Source organism: Thermobia domestica, chromosome 8, assembly GCF_964235325.1.
Source record: "Thermobia domestica chromosome 8, izTheDome1.hap1.1, whole genome shotgun sequence".
Taxonomy (NCBI): domain Eukaryota; kingdom Metazoa; phylum Arthropoda; class Insecta; order Zygentoma; family Lepismatidae; genus Thermobia; species Thermobia domestica.
The window spans coordinates 75,860,350-75,877,545 of record NC_137461.1 but is presented as its reverse complement, the minus strand read 5'-3'; the positions used below and the strand labels follow the sequence as shown (position 1 = coordinate 75,877,545).

General features: G+C 33.4%; 1 protein-coding gene across 1 annotated transcript in view; it reads left to right on the top strand.

The window, feature by feature from the left end:
- Positions 1-17,196, top strand: part of LOC145692176 (methyl farnesoate epoxidase-like) — a 114,118-nt gene that overhangs the window by 22,279 nt on the left and 74,643 nt on the right. The gene's annotated exons all lie outside the window — the stretch shown is intronic.

Below are 17,196 nucleotides of genomic sequence, written 5' to 3'. Positions count from 1 at the left end.
TGTGCAAAATTTCATTCATTTTGATTCACTTCTTCTTATCCTTCGGGTGTCAACTTTCAAAAGTTTGGGTACTTTTGCTCCCTGATACCGCTTTCCCGTAGAAAGTAAAAACAAAACGGTATTCCTTTCTTTTGTGCGTATTGTCTATACCTGAAGTTTCGTTGCAATTTTTTATGTCATTTACACACATTTGACATAGTGTTACTAGCACCTTTCATATTTTGTGATCCAAGGTTTGGGGAGGTCCATACCCCACAGAACTTTTTATTAGGTAAATACGAAACCTGCATGAGCACATTTTATGTCTACAATATGTGCAAAATTTCATTCACTTTGGCTCACTTCTTATCTTTCGGGCGTAAATTTTCAAAAGTTTGGGGTGGGTAATTTTGTCTCCTGAAACCGCTTTTTCGTAGAAAGTTAAAAAAAACAATATTCCTTTGTTTTTTGCGTATGGTCCATACACGAAGTTATGTTGCAATTCTTGATGTCGTTACACGTATCTGACATACTGTTACTAGAACTTTTGATATTTCGTGATCAAATGTTTGGGGGGTCCGTTCCCCACCTAACCGTCTTTTTCAGGTAAATACGAAACCCGTATACCAATATTTTATGTCTACAATATGTGTGCAAAATTTCTTTCACTTCAGTTCACTTCTTTTTGTCTTTCAGGCGTCAACTTTGAAAAGTTTGGGGTAGGTACTTTTGCCTCCTGAAACCGCTTTTCCGTAGAAAGTAAAATAAAACCATATTCCTTAAAAAAACAATATTCCTTTGTTTTTTGCTCATGGTCCATACACGAAGTTATTTTGTAATTCTTCATGTCGTTACACACATCTAACATACTGTTACTAGAACTTTTGATATTTCGTGATCAAAGGTTTGGGGGGGTCCTTTTTTTTCAGGAAAATACGAAGCGAGTATCCTGATTTTACGTCTGCTATCTGTTCAGAATTTCATTCACTTAGGTTCACTTCTTCTTGCCTTTCGTGCGTCAGCTTTCAAAATGTTGCGTGGGGACGTTTGACCCCTAAAATCATTTTTCCACAGAAAATAAAAAAAACAATATTCCTTTGTTTTTTGCGTATGGTCCATACACGAAGTTATTTTGTAATTCTTGATGTCGTTACACACATCTGACATACTGTTACTAGAACTGTTGATATTTCGTGATCAAATGTTTGGGGAATCCGTGCCCCACCTAACCGTCTTTTCCAGGTAAATACGAAGCCAATATACTCACATTTTATGACTACAATATCTGTGCAAAATTTCATTCATTTTGATTCACTTCTTCTTATCTTTGGAGCCTCATCTTTCAAAAGTTTGGGGTGGATTCTTTTGCCCCTGAAACTGTTTTTCCGCAGAAAATAAAAAAAAACGTATTCTTCGCTTTTGCGTACTGAAGTTTCGTTTCAATTCTTCATGTCTTTTATACACATTTGACATAGTGTTACTAGCACTTTTCATATTCCGTGATCAACTGTTTGGAGGGGTCCATGCCCCACCCAACATTTTTTTTCAAGAAAATACGAAATCCCAATCCTCATTTTAGGTCTGCAATCTCTGTTCACAATTTCATTAACTTCCATTTACTTCTTACCTTTCGGGCGTCAGCTTTAAAAATTTTGCGTGGGGACTTTTGCCCCCTAAAATAGTTTTTCCACAGAACATGAAAACCTGTATTCGTTTATTTCTTGCGTATTGTCCATACACAAAGTTTCGTTGCAATTCTTCATCCCCTTTACACACATTTGACATACAGTTACTATCACTTTTGATATTTCATGATCAAATGATTGGAGGGGCCGTGTTCCAACTAACCGTCTTTTTCAGGTAAATACGAAACCCATATATCCACATTTTATGTCTACAATATGTGTTCAAAATTTCATCCACTTCGGTTCACTTCTTATCTTTCGGGCGTTAACTTTCAAAAGTTTGGGGTGAGTTCTTTAGCCCCCTGAAACCGTTTTCCGCAGAAAATTCAAAAACCGTATTCCTTTGTTTTTTGCGTATTGTCCATACACAAAGTTTCGTTACAATTCTTCATGCCCTTTACACACATTTGACATAGTGTTACTAGCACTTTTCATATTTCGTGATCAAAGGTTTGGAGGGGCACGTGCCCCACCCAACTTTTTTTTAAAAAATTCGAAACCCGTATCCTCATTTTAACGTCTGCAATATCTGTGCACAATTCATTCACATGCACTTCGGTTCAGTTGTTGTTGCCTTTCCGTCGTCAAATTTCAAAGTATTTGGTGAGGCTTTTACATTAAACCTTCACATTATGTAACTATTTTCTTTTTTATGAGATTTTTTTTATAGCGGGGGAAGAGATAAATGCTTTCCTGTGATATATGTTTCTTGCCATTCATCTTGTTTGAACTGCTTAAGTAAGATCATGTTGTAATTTTGGATGTCATCCAACTCCGCCACGATAATAAAATTGTCATTTTTAATAATTGGTTTTATTCTGTTATTTGCAGTTTGCCACACTGATATATTTGTTACAAAATTGAGGTTTGGTTCAACGCCTTTCGAATTCGCAACCAACCAAATCGCCGAGCTTTCTAAGTTGCCCGCTATTGCACGAAAAGCAGAATCGCATGTGGTAATGCACTTTTGGAGTCGTGTATACAAGTGCGATTTGGAAATAACAGGCGTAAACACGGAAACAATAGATTTCATATAGTAGAAGAACGTCGAAGACAATACAGATCATACAAAATGGAAGGTATAATGCTAAGAATTTGATTAGCTCCCGTGCGTGTAGATGAAAATCCTTTTACTGCAATTGAAACAAGTCTACGAGCTCTAATATATTATTTACTACGTAATGTGGAACAACATGGTTACGCAGAAATATGAATCACAATGAGAGAGGACATCGCCCGTTTTTTTTTTTCGTTCAGAGAAGCAAGAATACTCTCATCAGAATTATTATGGACGAGTTATGGAAAAGTACTGCAAAGTAATGCGGCATTTCTTATAAACGAAGATTGTATAGTGAATTTTCATCATGTACGTATGCCAAATGGACAAGGTCGTTTGAAACAACATATTATGAATACCGAGGAATACGTAAAGGAAAAACGTGGCATTATCACAATAAAGAACAAATCTACAAGATGTTTAGCCTATGCAATCGTTGTTGACATAGAACTGAAAAACACAAGGGAGAAATCAACTGAATATAATAGATATGCAAAAGCTCAAAAGAAATGTATCATAGATGAAGAAGCAGAAGACCTATGTGAAGCTGCCGGTGTAGATCTCAGTCATAATGGTAGAATTCCTGAAATTCGTAAATTTCATGAATGTTTAAGGGATTATAAAATCTGGGGATTTTCAGGAAGTCATGTCATGTTCGAAGCTCCATCAAGTGATAAAGAGGGAACATCTTTAAATTACTTTACTTAGATAATCATTACAACGTCATTGAAAGGTTAACAGCATGTTTTAGCTGCGGATACTATTGCGAAAGCTGTGATAAGAAATATACCACAAAGCATGAACATTTGAAACGTTGTACACCTGTATGTTATCGTTGTCATCCGAAGCCACCATGTGACTTTAAAGAAACACATATTACATGCAATGATTGTAATCGAGAATAACAAGTTAATTCATTATCAAAATGAAAAACCTTTATGTTACATTATGTGGAGAAGCGTAATGCAATAATTGCTATACTACAGTATAACGTAGTCACGGATGTTACATGAAAAGTGAATGAAAGAAGAAATCACAAACCCAACGACAAAATTATCATGGAGAAGAAAGCTATGATTGTATTTCACGATATTGCATGTACACAAGATACGAAAACAGAAGAGGATAACGCAAACATATATGAGCATATACCTAATGTCTTTGTTAGTCAGCATGCATGTTACCGTTGTTATGAAGACAACTACATAAAAACGATTGTATCGTTTGTGGGAAAACAGAAAATATATTTGATGGAGAAAATGTAATAGAAGACTTTCTAAAAGCATCTACAAAACGACGTCCGAACATTAAATCAGTAACATGTATTGCACACAGTTCTACGAGCTATGATGCACATTTCATCATTAAGACCATGGTTGAGAAGATGAATTGGACTACAGATGTAATCATGAATGCTGCAATCTCTTAAAGTAGAGAAGGTAACATTCATTGATTCAACAAGGTAACAAGTTTTCTTCCTATGCCCTTAAGTAAATTAAGTGGTGCGCTGGTCTTCGATCCTACAAAGAATATTTCCCACAATTTTAAAATCGACGTGAGAACCAAACATATGAAAGTACACTTCCAGACTTTAGGTACTATGAAGCAGATAACATGAAAGTAGACGAAAGACGCTCGTTTCTGCAATTGTATACTGAACATCGAAACGAGACCTGTAAAACGAAAGAAGAACTCATGAAGTATTGTGTACAGGATGTCGAAGTTTTACGCCAAGCATGTATTTCCTTTATGAATATATTGGAATCTTGAAACGATTGTAAATATCTTACTTGAACGCATTATAATTGCTAGTGTATGTAACTTGTTGAATCGAAGAATAATCGAGGAAAACACGATTGGTATCATAAAAAAGAACGGGTATCGATGGAGTGATGTACAACCAATTGAAGCAGTAGAATAGATAGATTGGAAGGAAAATAACAAGAAACATTCAAATTTCAAATGCTGCACGTACTAAGGAAAAGCGAATTGATTCAATGAAGGTAGATGGTGAATGCACAGACCCGATACAGGAAGAATACATGTGTGGGATTATGAAGGATATTTTACTAATGGTTTTATTTTTGTCCAATAATGACAAAGATAAACTCATATATAACAATGCTATAGATACTATGGATTTTCGATATGAAGCAAGAAAGAAGATTAAAAAAAATAAAAGATTTTGGCTGTGAAGTGCACGAAATATGGAGCTGTCAATTTAAAAAAAAACAAATGGCAGGAAATGAAGAGAGGGAGAAGTATTTTAGTAAGCATCCATACATAAAGAAAACACCGGTGAATCCTCCTGACTCTTTTTATGGTGTACGTGTGAATTCCATACGTTTGTATCGTAAAGCACAAAGTCTGAAGAAGAAATACTGTTACCAGGATGTTATTAGTTTATATTTTTATAGAAGTAAAACTAAGAATTTTCCTATTTGTCATCCCACTATCTATTTGCCTGGATATTCACAAATTTCCAGCATTGATGAAGTAGAAGTATTAGTTAAGTATTCTTCCTCGAAAAACTGTCTTTCATCCAGTTTTACCTTACAAATCAAACGATAGATTGATGTTTCCACTTTGTCGTACATGTTGTGATGAACTAAACCAGACATGTTGTAATCACAGCGATGAAGGCCGAGTTCTACATGGTACATGGGTAGCAGATGAAATAAGAAAAACAATAGAAAAAGGATACAAAGAAATATATATTCATGAAATTTGCGCATATGATGTTCAGTATGACGAAGAAACATAAAGTGGTGGCTTATTTACAGAGTAAATAAACAAGTTCCTAAAAGCAAAAACGAAAGCTACTGGTTCGCCATCATGGTGTGACATAGATGATCTAAAGGAGATGGACATTCAGCAATTTTATGAAACAGAGGAATACGTCTAGATGAAACGAAAAGTAAACATTATCCACCACTTAGGAGTTTAGCTAAATTAATACTAAATTCATTTTGGGGAAAATTTGGTCAATGTGAGAACATGGGGCATGTTAGCATCATTAATGATCCCAAGGAAATATAACAGAAATTAACATCTCATGATATAGACGTACCTTAAATATTTCCAATAAATGATGACGATATATGTATATTGGCAATACACAGTTGAAGTTCCTGTTTCACTAAAAACATTAAACGTCGTCATAGTCGTGTAGATAACAGTACAAGCAAGACTAAAATTGTATAAGTATTTCGACCACCTACAAGAAAGACTATTGTATCTTGATACTGATTCAGTAATTTATACGCAAAAACCTGGTGAAAGTACAATTCCAACTGGTGAATTTTTTTGAAGATTTAACAAATGAGTTGCTCGAATATGGTAAAGAGGCCTATATTTCAGAATACGTTTCGGCTAGACCCAAGAACTATTGGTTACGTATTATTGATCCCAGTACGAAGAATTAGTTTGAAGTATGCAGGATACGGGGCTTTTCAAAAACTATGAATCATCTAAACATCCAAATTTTTATGTAAGGAAGAAAATGATAGTAGATTATAAAGAGGAATCTCGTCCCAATGAAGTTAAAATTACCAAAGAGAAAAACATTGCCGCAGAATAGATCATACTGCGAGATCATACTGCGAGAGAGATCATACTATAGTCAGCATACCCGAAACAAAACTTTATAAGATAAATTATATAAAACGACGTAGAATTCCAAATTCATATCAAACTCTTCCATATGGCTACACTCCTTCCAACAAAAGAAGACAAATCGAATACGGACCTTTATAAATATACGCATGAGAAGAAAATTTTTATACATCTTAACATGGATACAACCTGGAAATATCCTTTTTCATGTACAGTTGCAGGACAAACTGGATGTGGAAAAACTTCCTTTGTAATACGATTGATGTCTAATTTATCACGTATTGTTTATACATCGTTTCGTCATGTTTAATGGTATTATGCAGAATGGCAAAATACATACAGAGAAATTTCGACAAAAGTACAATTTATTCAAGGATTAGCTCGAACAAATGACTTTTTACCCGAAACTCTAAATCATTTTATTATTATTGATGATCATATGTGTGAAGTGAACCGTAATATAGTTGATTTCTTTACAAAGGGTTCTCATCATAAAAATCTTAGTGTACTATTTATTACATAAAACATATTTCGTCAGGGAAAAGGGAGCAGAGATATAAGCTTGAATTGTTCTTAACTCGTATTATTTAAAATCCAAGAGATAAATCACAAATGAAACCTATGAATTATCAACTAACTCTTGGGAATTCAACATTTCTTCAAGAAAGTTTCAACGATGCAATAAAGTTAGTTTATGGATATTAATTAATTTATTTAAAACAGTATTTGCCAGATGAATTTCTTTTTCAAACAAATATCTTTCCTGATGATATTTATCATCACGATTGTTCCAACGAAATAGAAGAATATTATGTGTTTATAACGTTAGTTTTAAACTGTGTTTGTTCATTCTAGCAATATGTCTCCAAGAGTAAAACAAGGAGATCTTCTTCGTACGCTGAGCAAGGCAAATCCTAAATTACGCAAAGCTATAGTGGATAAAGCAAACTCTTCAGTGATTCGGAGTATTTGCGAATGTTGGTATAATGTTTTAAAAGGGAATGCACATCTTACAATGACACCGGAAGCAAGACTAAAGCGATACAAGAGGACGCTTCGATCTATTGTGAAGAAAAGAAACTCCATCCAAAAGAAGAAGAAGCATTTATTAGTGCAGTAGTTGGGACTCCTACCGGCATTATTAGCTCCTATTTTAAGTGGTGCATTATCAAGTTTACAATTCCGTTAGTATAATGGAATATGCAAACAAAATGATTTTAGTTCCACCTGAAATTATTAATCGTATACAAATACCAGAATCATCATCAACATCAGTCCTGGAGAAACGTGGATCTAGTTTGGACGAAGAAATGCCACAGATTTTACATTTAGCATCGCTTAGTGATGAAGAAAAGTTGAATCAATACAATATTCTTCAAAAATATTTAAATTAATTACTAAAACAAAAAGAACGTGTGACCCTTTCGATTACGTCAACTAAACCAGAGAAGACTAAAATAGAAGAAGAAATGTTATCTATACCCAAAATGTTTTATAAAAAGGCTGAAATACTACTCCATAGAATTAAACATGATGATAATACCACATGGGATAATAAAGGAAACAAGAAGGATCAAAGGTGATAAACAAGAAGGATCTCACATTGTATATTTAGTTTTTGATGTGTCGCGACCACGGAAACACACTTATCCTCTTGGATGGGAACAATTTTGTAATTATTTATCTTCTAATAACACATCTCAAGAAACTATTTAAAATCCAAAACGTTTGTCATATATTTTACGACGAACTAAAACATGACCAGTAACATCACCGTCAATACCTCTGAAATCGTTTGCAGAAGACGACGAAGAAGAAGCAGAAGAAGAAGAAGAGGAAGGAAAGGAAAAGGTATTGTCCTATAAGGAAAAGGAAACGTACATGTAAACTTCCAGTATGGCCAAGATGGAAACCATAAACAAACAATTAAGCAAGATTTACTACAACTCATCACATCTTGCTTCGTTTTCAACTACTAAAATATTGTGGTTAGCTACAACGAAGAAAATTCCTATACACTGTATAAGAAAGTTGTTACTCAAGCAAACAACATATACGTTACACAAACCAGTACGTAATCGTTTTATAACAGATTTCTATGAAATGAATAATATTCATGATCAGTGGGAAAGTGATATTAATGATCTTCACACTCTTCATAAATTTAATGATGGATATCGTTATATTCTTACAGTAATAGATGTGTTCAGTCGATACGCCTTTGCTGTGTCATTAAAATCTAGAAGTACAAATGATGTCTTAAAAGCGTTAAAAATTGTTTTAAAGGCAGAAAGCCAATTACATTACGAACAAATAAAGGAAGTGAATTTACTAATAAAACAATACAGAAGTATTTAGAGGAAAACAAAATAAAACATATTACAACTAAAAGTCCTGATATAAAGGCTAGTATTGTAGAGCGTTCTAACAGAACTCTAAACGATAAAATGTGGAAGTATTTCACAAAGTATCAAACGTATCATTATTTAAATGTATTTCATCTTCTTGTAAATTCATAGAATGAAGGTTATCATTCAAGCATTAAGATGTCACCTGCAAATGTTTCTCAAAGAACCTATAACAAGTATGGCATAATCAGTATGATAATAAAATAGAGAAGAAGAATCCAGATTTCTCAAAACATCTTAGGAACTATTTAAAATGAAGAAGATACTAGCAAGAGATCCATCTGTTTATGAAATTGAAGAGTAAAACGAGGATCCCCTGGATGGATAATTTTATAAAGAGGAATTGCAATCTGTGACGCTACCAAAGACGTTTTACATAGATAAAATCATACATACAAGAAGAGAAGTTAGAAGAAAAGAATATCTTGTTAATTGGAAATTATATCCTTCTTCTTTCGAATCCTGGATACCTGTATCATCCGTAAAGAAGATTGAGAAATAATATGGAACCTGATGGAGATTTTTACGTTACGCTTTCCAGTAATAGTTCTATAGAATATTTTCCTGTCAACGAATTAACATCATTCACTACTAAGCTTCATCAAAGAATGGAATTCCGTGAAATGAAGAAAGTGGTTATTGTTGAGATTCATTAACTTCATTCAATATTTAATATTAATGAAGAAAATATTTTTTACAAACCTGAAAAAAAGTATGAATGGAAATTTGTTACAATTCCTGTACGTTATTACACTGACATTTAAGAATTGATAAAAATAATTAATACATACAACAGATTCACACATTTACATATTTCGTATAACCATGAGAGTAATACCTGTTTTATACGACACCCTCATAAAGACATACATGTAGACGTTGCATTATCACCAAGTGCTAGTGCGATGTTGGGATTTGATCCAAACGTTGATTTAAAGGATATGCAACAAGGCAAAATAATTCCAAGTTTACGTTTAGGACCTCCATCTACAATGCATGTATATTGTAATATAACTCAATCCGTCTTGGTTGGAGATACAGTAGCACCATTATTACGTATCATAAATACGATGAATCCTGTGAATCATTCGTTTGGAAGTAGTGTTATAGAAATTTTTAATCCTCCACATTATGTTAATATAGAGAAAATGCATTTTGGACATATCAAAATAGATATAAGAGATAGTACAGTCTCCCCACTGAGATTCACTTTCGGAACTGTATGCATTAAGCTACATTCTCGACCAGTGCAACAAGATCAACAAATATGAATAATCCATATTTACATTATTATCAAAAACGAGCTCTTTCTGGAACTGGAAACGTTTATGTTCAATTACCTTATCTAGTTTTACATGGTATTGGAAGTTTAATTGCAGGATTATTTCGTTCTGCGATGCCGTTAGTAAAACAAGGAGCTAAAAATTAGGAAAGGAATTGCTAAAATCTGGAGTAAACGTTATTAATGATATCATCCTTGATAAAAAATTCTTTAAACGATTCCTTTCTTCAATGAATGGGTGAAACGAAGTCCATTTTGCAAGAAAAAGCTAAAAATTAACTGAAATCTATGCTAGGATCTGGATATCAACGAAGGTAAAGAAAAATTACACATCATTCCATCTTTAACCCTCCATCATTACACATCATCAAGCGCATGAAAAAGAAGGACAAGAGGAAAATCATTAGAGAGAATACAAAAAAAACAGTAGTATAAGAAGAGGAAAGTATCACACAAAATCTTTGATTAAATCGTCATCATGGCTTTCTTACGTCATCAGTCCTGTGAGTGTGTAAAAAGTGAACTAGACAAAAAGTGAAATACATATAAACAAATCAGTTCATTAGCTGATAATGCACCTATAGAATTTGTCATCCCAGGAACAAGTGATGAATACATAGACCTACTCTTCTTTAAGTTGAAGTTCAAATCGTTAACCTGATGGATCAGCATTTGGTGAAAGTGACAAAGCTGTGGCTCCTATTAATGATTTTCCATATTCTATGTTCAGTGATGTGGAAGTGTATTTATATAACAAACTGATTTCATTTCCGTCTTATAATCACCCATATCGATCATACATCGAAAAACTGTTAAATTATGATGATTCTGATAAAAATACTCATCTTGAATGTGTATTCTGGTTTCAAGATACTGCTGGACATATGGGTGGAACATCTAGTGGTAATAGAGGATTTGAACAACGTTATGAATTAACAAAAAAAAAAAAACAGTGCAATATTCGACATGCGTGGACATCTTCATTGTGATATTTTTAATAAGGATACATTTTTAATCCAAGGAGTAGAATTACGCATCAAGTTAATTCCAGCAAGTGATTCGTCTGTTGAGGCTAAAGTAAATATTTTAGACGCTGCTTTACATATTAAAAAGATTATTGTTAATCCTACAACAAAACTACCACATATAAAGCTTGTACAATCAATAACAGCCAAATATCCTCTCACAAGGGTACAAACGAAGTCATTCGTCATTCCAAAGGATCTTCAATCAAAAACAATTGATAATTTATTCATGAGAGTATTACCAACTCGAGTGATTGTAGCGTTTACTCAAAATGATGCCTATAAAGGAACGATAACTTCAAATTCATTTCATTTCAAAAATGTTGACATCAATTTCTTCTCATTATACATTGATGGAAAACCTGCACCTTTGAAACCCTTTACAACCAAATTACGTAAACAACCTCTATGTTTCTTCATATCATACCTTATTCTGTGGATCAGGTATTCACATTTCCAATCATGGCAACAATATTCCTTGCCTTGCCTTTCATCAAGGACTACCTATTTTTGTTTTCGACATTACTCAAGATGCAGATGCCAGCGCTGTGCAGCATTGGAACCTAATACTCCACGGCTGTGTTCGCCTGAAGGTTCATTTTAAGAATCCTCTACCAGCACCTGTCTCATGCATCACATATTGCGAGTTCCAGTCTCTCTTAGAAGGGGATCATCAGAGGAACATCATCACGGATTTTTAAAAGTACATTATTATTATTATTATTATTATTATTATTATTATTATTATTATTATTATTATTATTATTATTATTATTATTATTATTGTTATTAGATACCGTAACATATAAGTACATATCTACATTTTTATACATGTTCTTCTCTACACTAGATTTTTTGCACGCACTTCAAACAAATTCTTTATTTCACAATCATTTCATAGGATATATGCGGCAAATGAGTTAGCAATGCATGTTCCACTACCTGCAGCTATCATCATAAATACAGATCGCACTAATAAAATCGGTACCCATTGGATTTTCGTATATATTAATACTGCTGGATGTGCCCACTACTTCTATACATTTGGATTTTCTCCATATATAATGCAAAATGTTAATTTTGTACGCAGAAATTCACTTTCTTATACAGTTAACAATAAACGAATTCAAAGTATGAAATCGTCTCAATGTGGACATTATTCATACCTATTCCTTTGCTTTAAAGTTAGAAGAAATTACTTATATGATGTTCATATCTTCTCAACAACTCCAGAGAAAAATGACCGTCGATTGATGTGTTTTCTATTACAGGTAATCATTTCTCTTGTATACATATTATCGTGTTTTCATTATTATTATTGTTATGAATGTTATTCCTTCTTCTTCTTCGTTTGTTTTGGATACTTTGTATTATAGATAAAATAAACCTTAAATTCTTTGTATTACTGCAGGTACTCGTTCTTCCTTCTTTACTATTATAACGTGTTTTGTACAAATATTATCATTTGTTGCTTTATTTGTTAATGATTATAGATAAAATAAATTTTAAGTTATGTTTTCATTTTTTCATTTCAGAGAGTAAAGGATCGTCAGTGTGTGTATGGGTAGCACCGTTGTAGAGTATGACTTCTGTCTACGTTCCATCGTCATCACCGGCAGCAACAGCAGCAGCATCGACATATATGTCGTCTGTGGAGTCATCAGCAACTCGCCCAAAAACATAATAAAGAACTGTGTGTGTTGTGTAAAATAGTGACTTTTAAAAACCATTTGCACAATGAATATGAAGAAGAAGAGAATAACCGATGAAATCTCTTTTTCTAAAAAAAGATGTACTATACTTAACTTCGTTTTTCTTGTGTAAATATTATCTTCATCAATAAATACTTTGTATTAATCTTTTTTCTCTTTGAAAACAATTGTTGTTTTCTTATTTTCTCCATTTCCTAATACATAAATGTTTTATGATCAATTATGTAATTTGATAAATATATCAAAAAACATGTTTTTAAACTCATTGAATTGAAGTATTTCATATTATGTTTTTAAAAAATAATCTACCACTGATTTTTTTAATTCAATGATGTAATCATATAACTAAGTAATAATAATAATAATGAATTCAATAATTAATCAGTTATTCTTTCATAAATTAAAAGAAGTGAATTCAATATTATGATGATGATAGGAGTTTGTTTTTGAAATTTAATATTAATAATTTTAAAGTTTCTTTCTTCAAAATAAACTACTTCTATCATATTTAAGACAGAGTTGCATAATAATAATAATAATAATAATAATAATAATAATAATAATAATAATAATAGTAGTAGCAATAATAATAATAATAATAATAATAATAATGTTGATAATAATAATTTCAAATACTAGCTTCTATTTAATAATATTTCAAGTATTTGAATTCATTATTATTATTATACATAACACGTATAGTATACAGGTAAAAATGTTAGAATTTTCTTATCAAAAAAGTTAGTACACTAATAAAAAGTAATATCATATTGAAGTGTATGAAACGAGCACAAAACATAAATAAAACATTTCACTTTCACTATATTTTTATTTTTGAATTTATAACTACTCTGTTCAGTATAAATCAATTTTCTTCCTTATGAAAAGACGTCCACTTCGCTGGTACCCTCCGAAGGTTGAGTATCGGTTTCCCCCACCATGGCTGTGTATGCACACTATCAAATAAATCAGTCGTAATTGAATCTATGAATTTTTGTTTGGAAAATACTTTCACTTCCGATTTTAATCTTTCACCGTCAATGGTCACATCACTGTTCTTACTAAGAGAAAAACTTGGAAAACTAATGATCATACCGTTAATAATACTCTGTTCGTCTACACATGTATGCATTTCGGTAAGTCTCCTGCATGTAAGACACTGCAATTGTACATGTTTGCGAATAGTATCTGTACACAAGTCAAAATATTCACGTAGCACAACTCTGCAAACTTTACTGTTTTTCACAGCACGTTCAATACACGTTAATATTTCCAAGAAATAAAGCCAATCACTTGAAGTTAAGTTCACATTGTTTCGAGGAGCATGAAGTGTTCCGTTCTTCTCTAACATTACTAATTTTTCACCCATTTGCTTTCGCACCACCAGTTAGTTTTTTCGGCCAAGATATTTTATAAATGTAATTTCCACTTGAGAGTTTAAATAGTCCATAACAAACGGGGTCAAATGTAGAAGCTTCTCCGACTCTGTCAAATTTAACTCCACTTCAAACACAAGTCATTTACCAACACGAGTCACTGGCTCAAATGTATCACTACACAGTGTAATACAAATTATTTTGGTTTTCATTAAATTAAGTCCATATTCCACATTTAGCAGGTACTCTTTCTCGGTATCCATAGTTGACGCACAAGCACTCAAAGACATGTTCCTCCAGTAGCTGATCAGCACAGAATAACGACACTATGCATAGTGATGACTGCGCATGCATGAAGAAAAGGGCGAGGGGGAAATTCATGTTTCATCTTGTTTCCACATCCAACCATACACTTACGATGAATATATCAACTCAGTAAATTCAATATCGTGCATGTTACGTACAGATACATTAATCTTCATTCCTTTATATGTTAAACATACATTTCCACTTTCTAAATACGTTAATAATGCACAATTATCTGCTTCCACTTTTTCAGTAGAGCGTCCTGGTAAAATATCTTTTTCGCCTCCTTCAAATGTTACACATGCCTTCCTACCATATATTGTGGTAATTATCTCACGGTTTACAATACGAAATGGTACGCCAATCTCTAAATCACGCATTTTTGTAAAGGGGACCATTCATGGCACATTAAGCTTATCTAATAAATTCATTGGCGATGCCATCTTGAATTTGAGGTTTCTTCACTTGCAACAGTTGCTAACGGTATTATATAAACAAACACATACGTTCTGCTTATGCTCTCCGCGGAAGGGGCTGGGCTGGGGATTCAAATAACTAGTCAATACAGGACAAGAACACGAAAAAGGCATGCTTCATCTTGTTTCTATAGCTGATAGCTGTCCAAGAGTATACTTCCTTATTCTAACATAGCAAGATACTAGCTTAGGCCGGTTTACGGCCAGTTTAGCTCCCATGGGAACCTTCCCAGGCCAGGCCTAAAGGTCAGTGAATAGATCACATCCATTTCAACATAATGGCTTAATAACATTGAGAGTCAATTCATTTGCTCAATTTTCGAGAAATCGAAAGGAAATGAACTTTTGTAGCGATCGCTCGTAACCAACAATAGTTGGAATTCTTTTTTTCTGTAGGAAGAATTGTTATTCGGTTACTAATTTTCACTACGACTAGTATCAAAACACATTACATACTAGCAGACATTAAATTGCATACAAGAATATTTGCAGACATTACAGGTCTTTGCCTTTTTATATGAGTGACGCAGATAAAATTATTTTTTTCATAATGGGGGAACATGTAGTGGCTTTCCTCTCTTTTATTTAGCCTTTTCTCGACTTCGAAGCAAATCTGGGCACTTTTCCAATGAGTAAAGCATCTTTGATGTTATTCCTACATGTAAATATACTTGAATATAACAGTTGATAACACATATCTAAAAGGGTACAAGGTCCAAATTAAAATCAGATATTCAGACTAAAGATCATTAAAGTTTAAACCATATACTAGGAGTAATAGACCCCGCGTTATATCTAGTCGAATCAGCAAAAATGTTTATGATGACATAGGTCAAAGGTCAATGATCTTGGGCCAGGGTCAATGACTTAGGGGTACTTTGGACCACCCCTTCTAGATTTTGGCAGGGGTACCTTGGCCAACTCCCTAAATTTTGGCAGGGGCACATAGGACCACCCCTTAAATTTTGGAAATTGACAAATCTAAAAATTGGGTATGGTATCTTAGACCAGGCTATGTACCGCTGTTAGTATTGGGGGATCCACCTCGTTCTCTTTCATGGGTAAAAAATTGACAAAAAGTCAAATTTCGGGGTTTTTGACTTAATATATCCCATTTGCTGAGGCGTTATTACCTTATATAGTTATATGGGCGTTTACAGGGGTACATTTCCTTTTATAAGACATGTGTATATTGATGAACCCTTTTAAAAATTTGGGAAGTTTACCTTGGCCCACCCCTTAAATTTTAGAAATTGTCCAATTTAAACATTTGGTATCATAGTATAGGACCTTAATATAGACCACTATAAATTTTGGTGGTCCACCTCGTTCCCTTTTAGGGGTACAAAGTTGCCAAATCTATAAAGGTAACCAATACGTTGTACCACCTGCTTGGTTTTTGTCCACTTCATCCTCTTTGATGAGGTCCTATTACCTTATATGGTTATATTGTCATGTAGAGGGGTCCATTACGTATCAAAAGACATTAATATATTGATGAACCCCTTTAAATTTTTTAGAGGAGTAGAATGGCCCAACCCTTAAATTTTCCAATTCTCCAATTATAACATTTAGTATTATAGTACACGACCTCTAATGTTAAAATTGGAGAAGTTCGAAAATTTAAGGGGTGGGCCAAGGTACTGCTCCCAAAAATTTAAAGGGGTGCATCAATATACCCATGTCTTATGATACGTAATGGATCCCTATACATGAGCATATAACCACATAAAGTAATTAAACCTCATCCAAGGCGATAAATTAGGTCAAAAACCAAACACGTGGTACAACGTGTTGCTAACGTTTTTATATTTTGGCAATTTTGTACCCCTAAAAGGGAACGAGGTGTACCACCAAATTTATAGTGATTTTTATTAAGCTCCTATACTATGATACCAAATGTAAAAATTGGGCAATTTCCAATATTTAAGGAGGTGGTCCTATGTACCCCTGCCAAAATTTAGGGGTTGGGCCAAGGTACCCCTGCCAAAAATTAAAGAGTGGGTGTTTCTAAGTACCCCAAGGTCATTGACCTTGGGCCAACTTCATTGACCTTTGACCTATGACGTCACAAACATTTTTGCTGACTCGGCTAGATATAACGCGGGTCCTAATACTCTAGGCCACAGCGTTTCAAGAGCTGAAGAAATTCTTCAGTGTCGTTTACTGATCTGTCATCTATAATTCAGTTTTTAAGATACATGTATGCTATCCGTCACAGCATACTTATTAATATTAGTAATAGTATAATTACTCATTGCAATTTAAAGTTTGT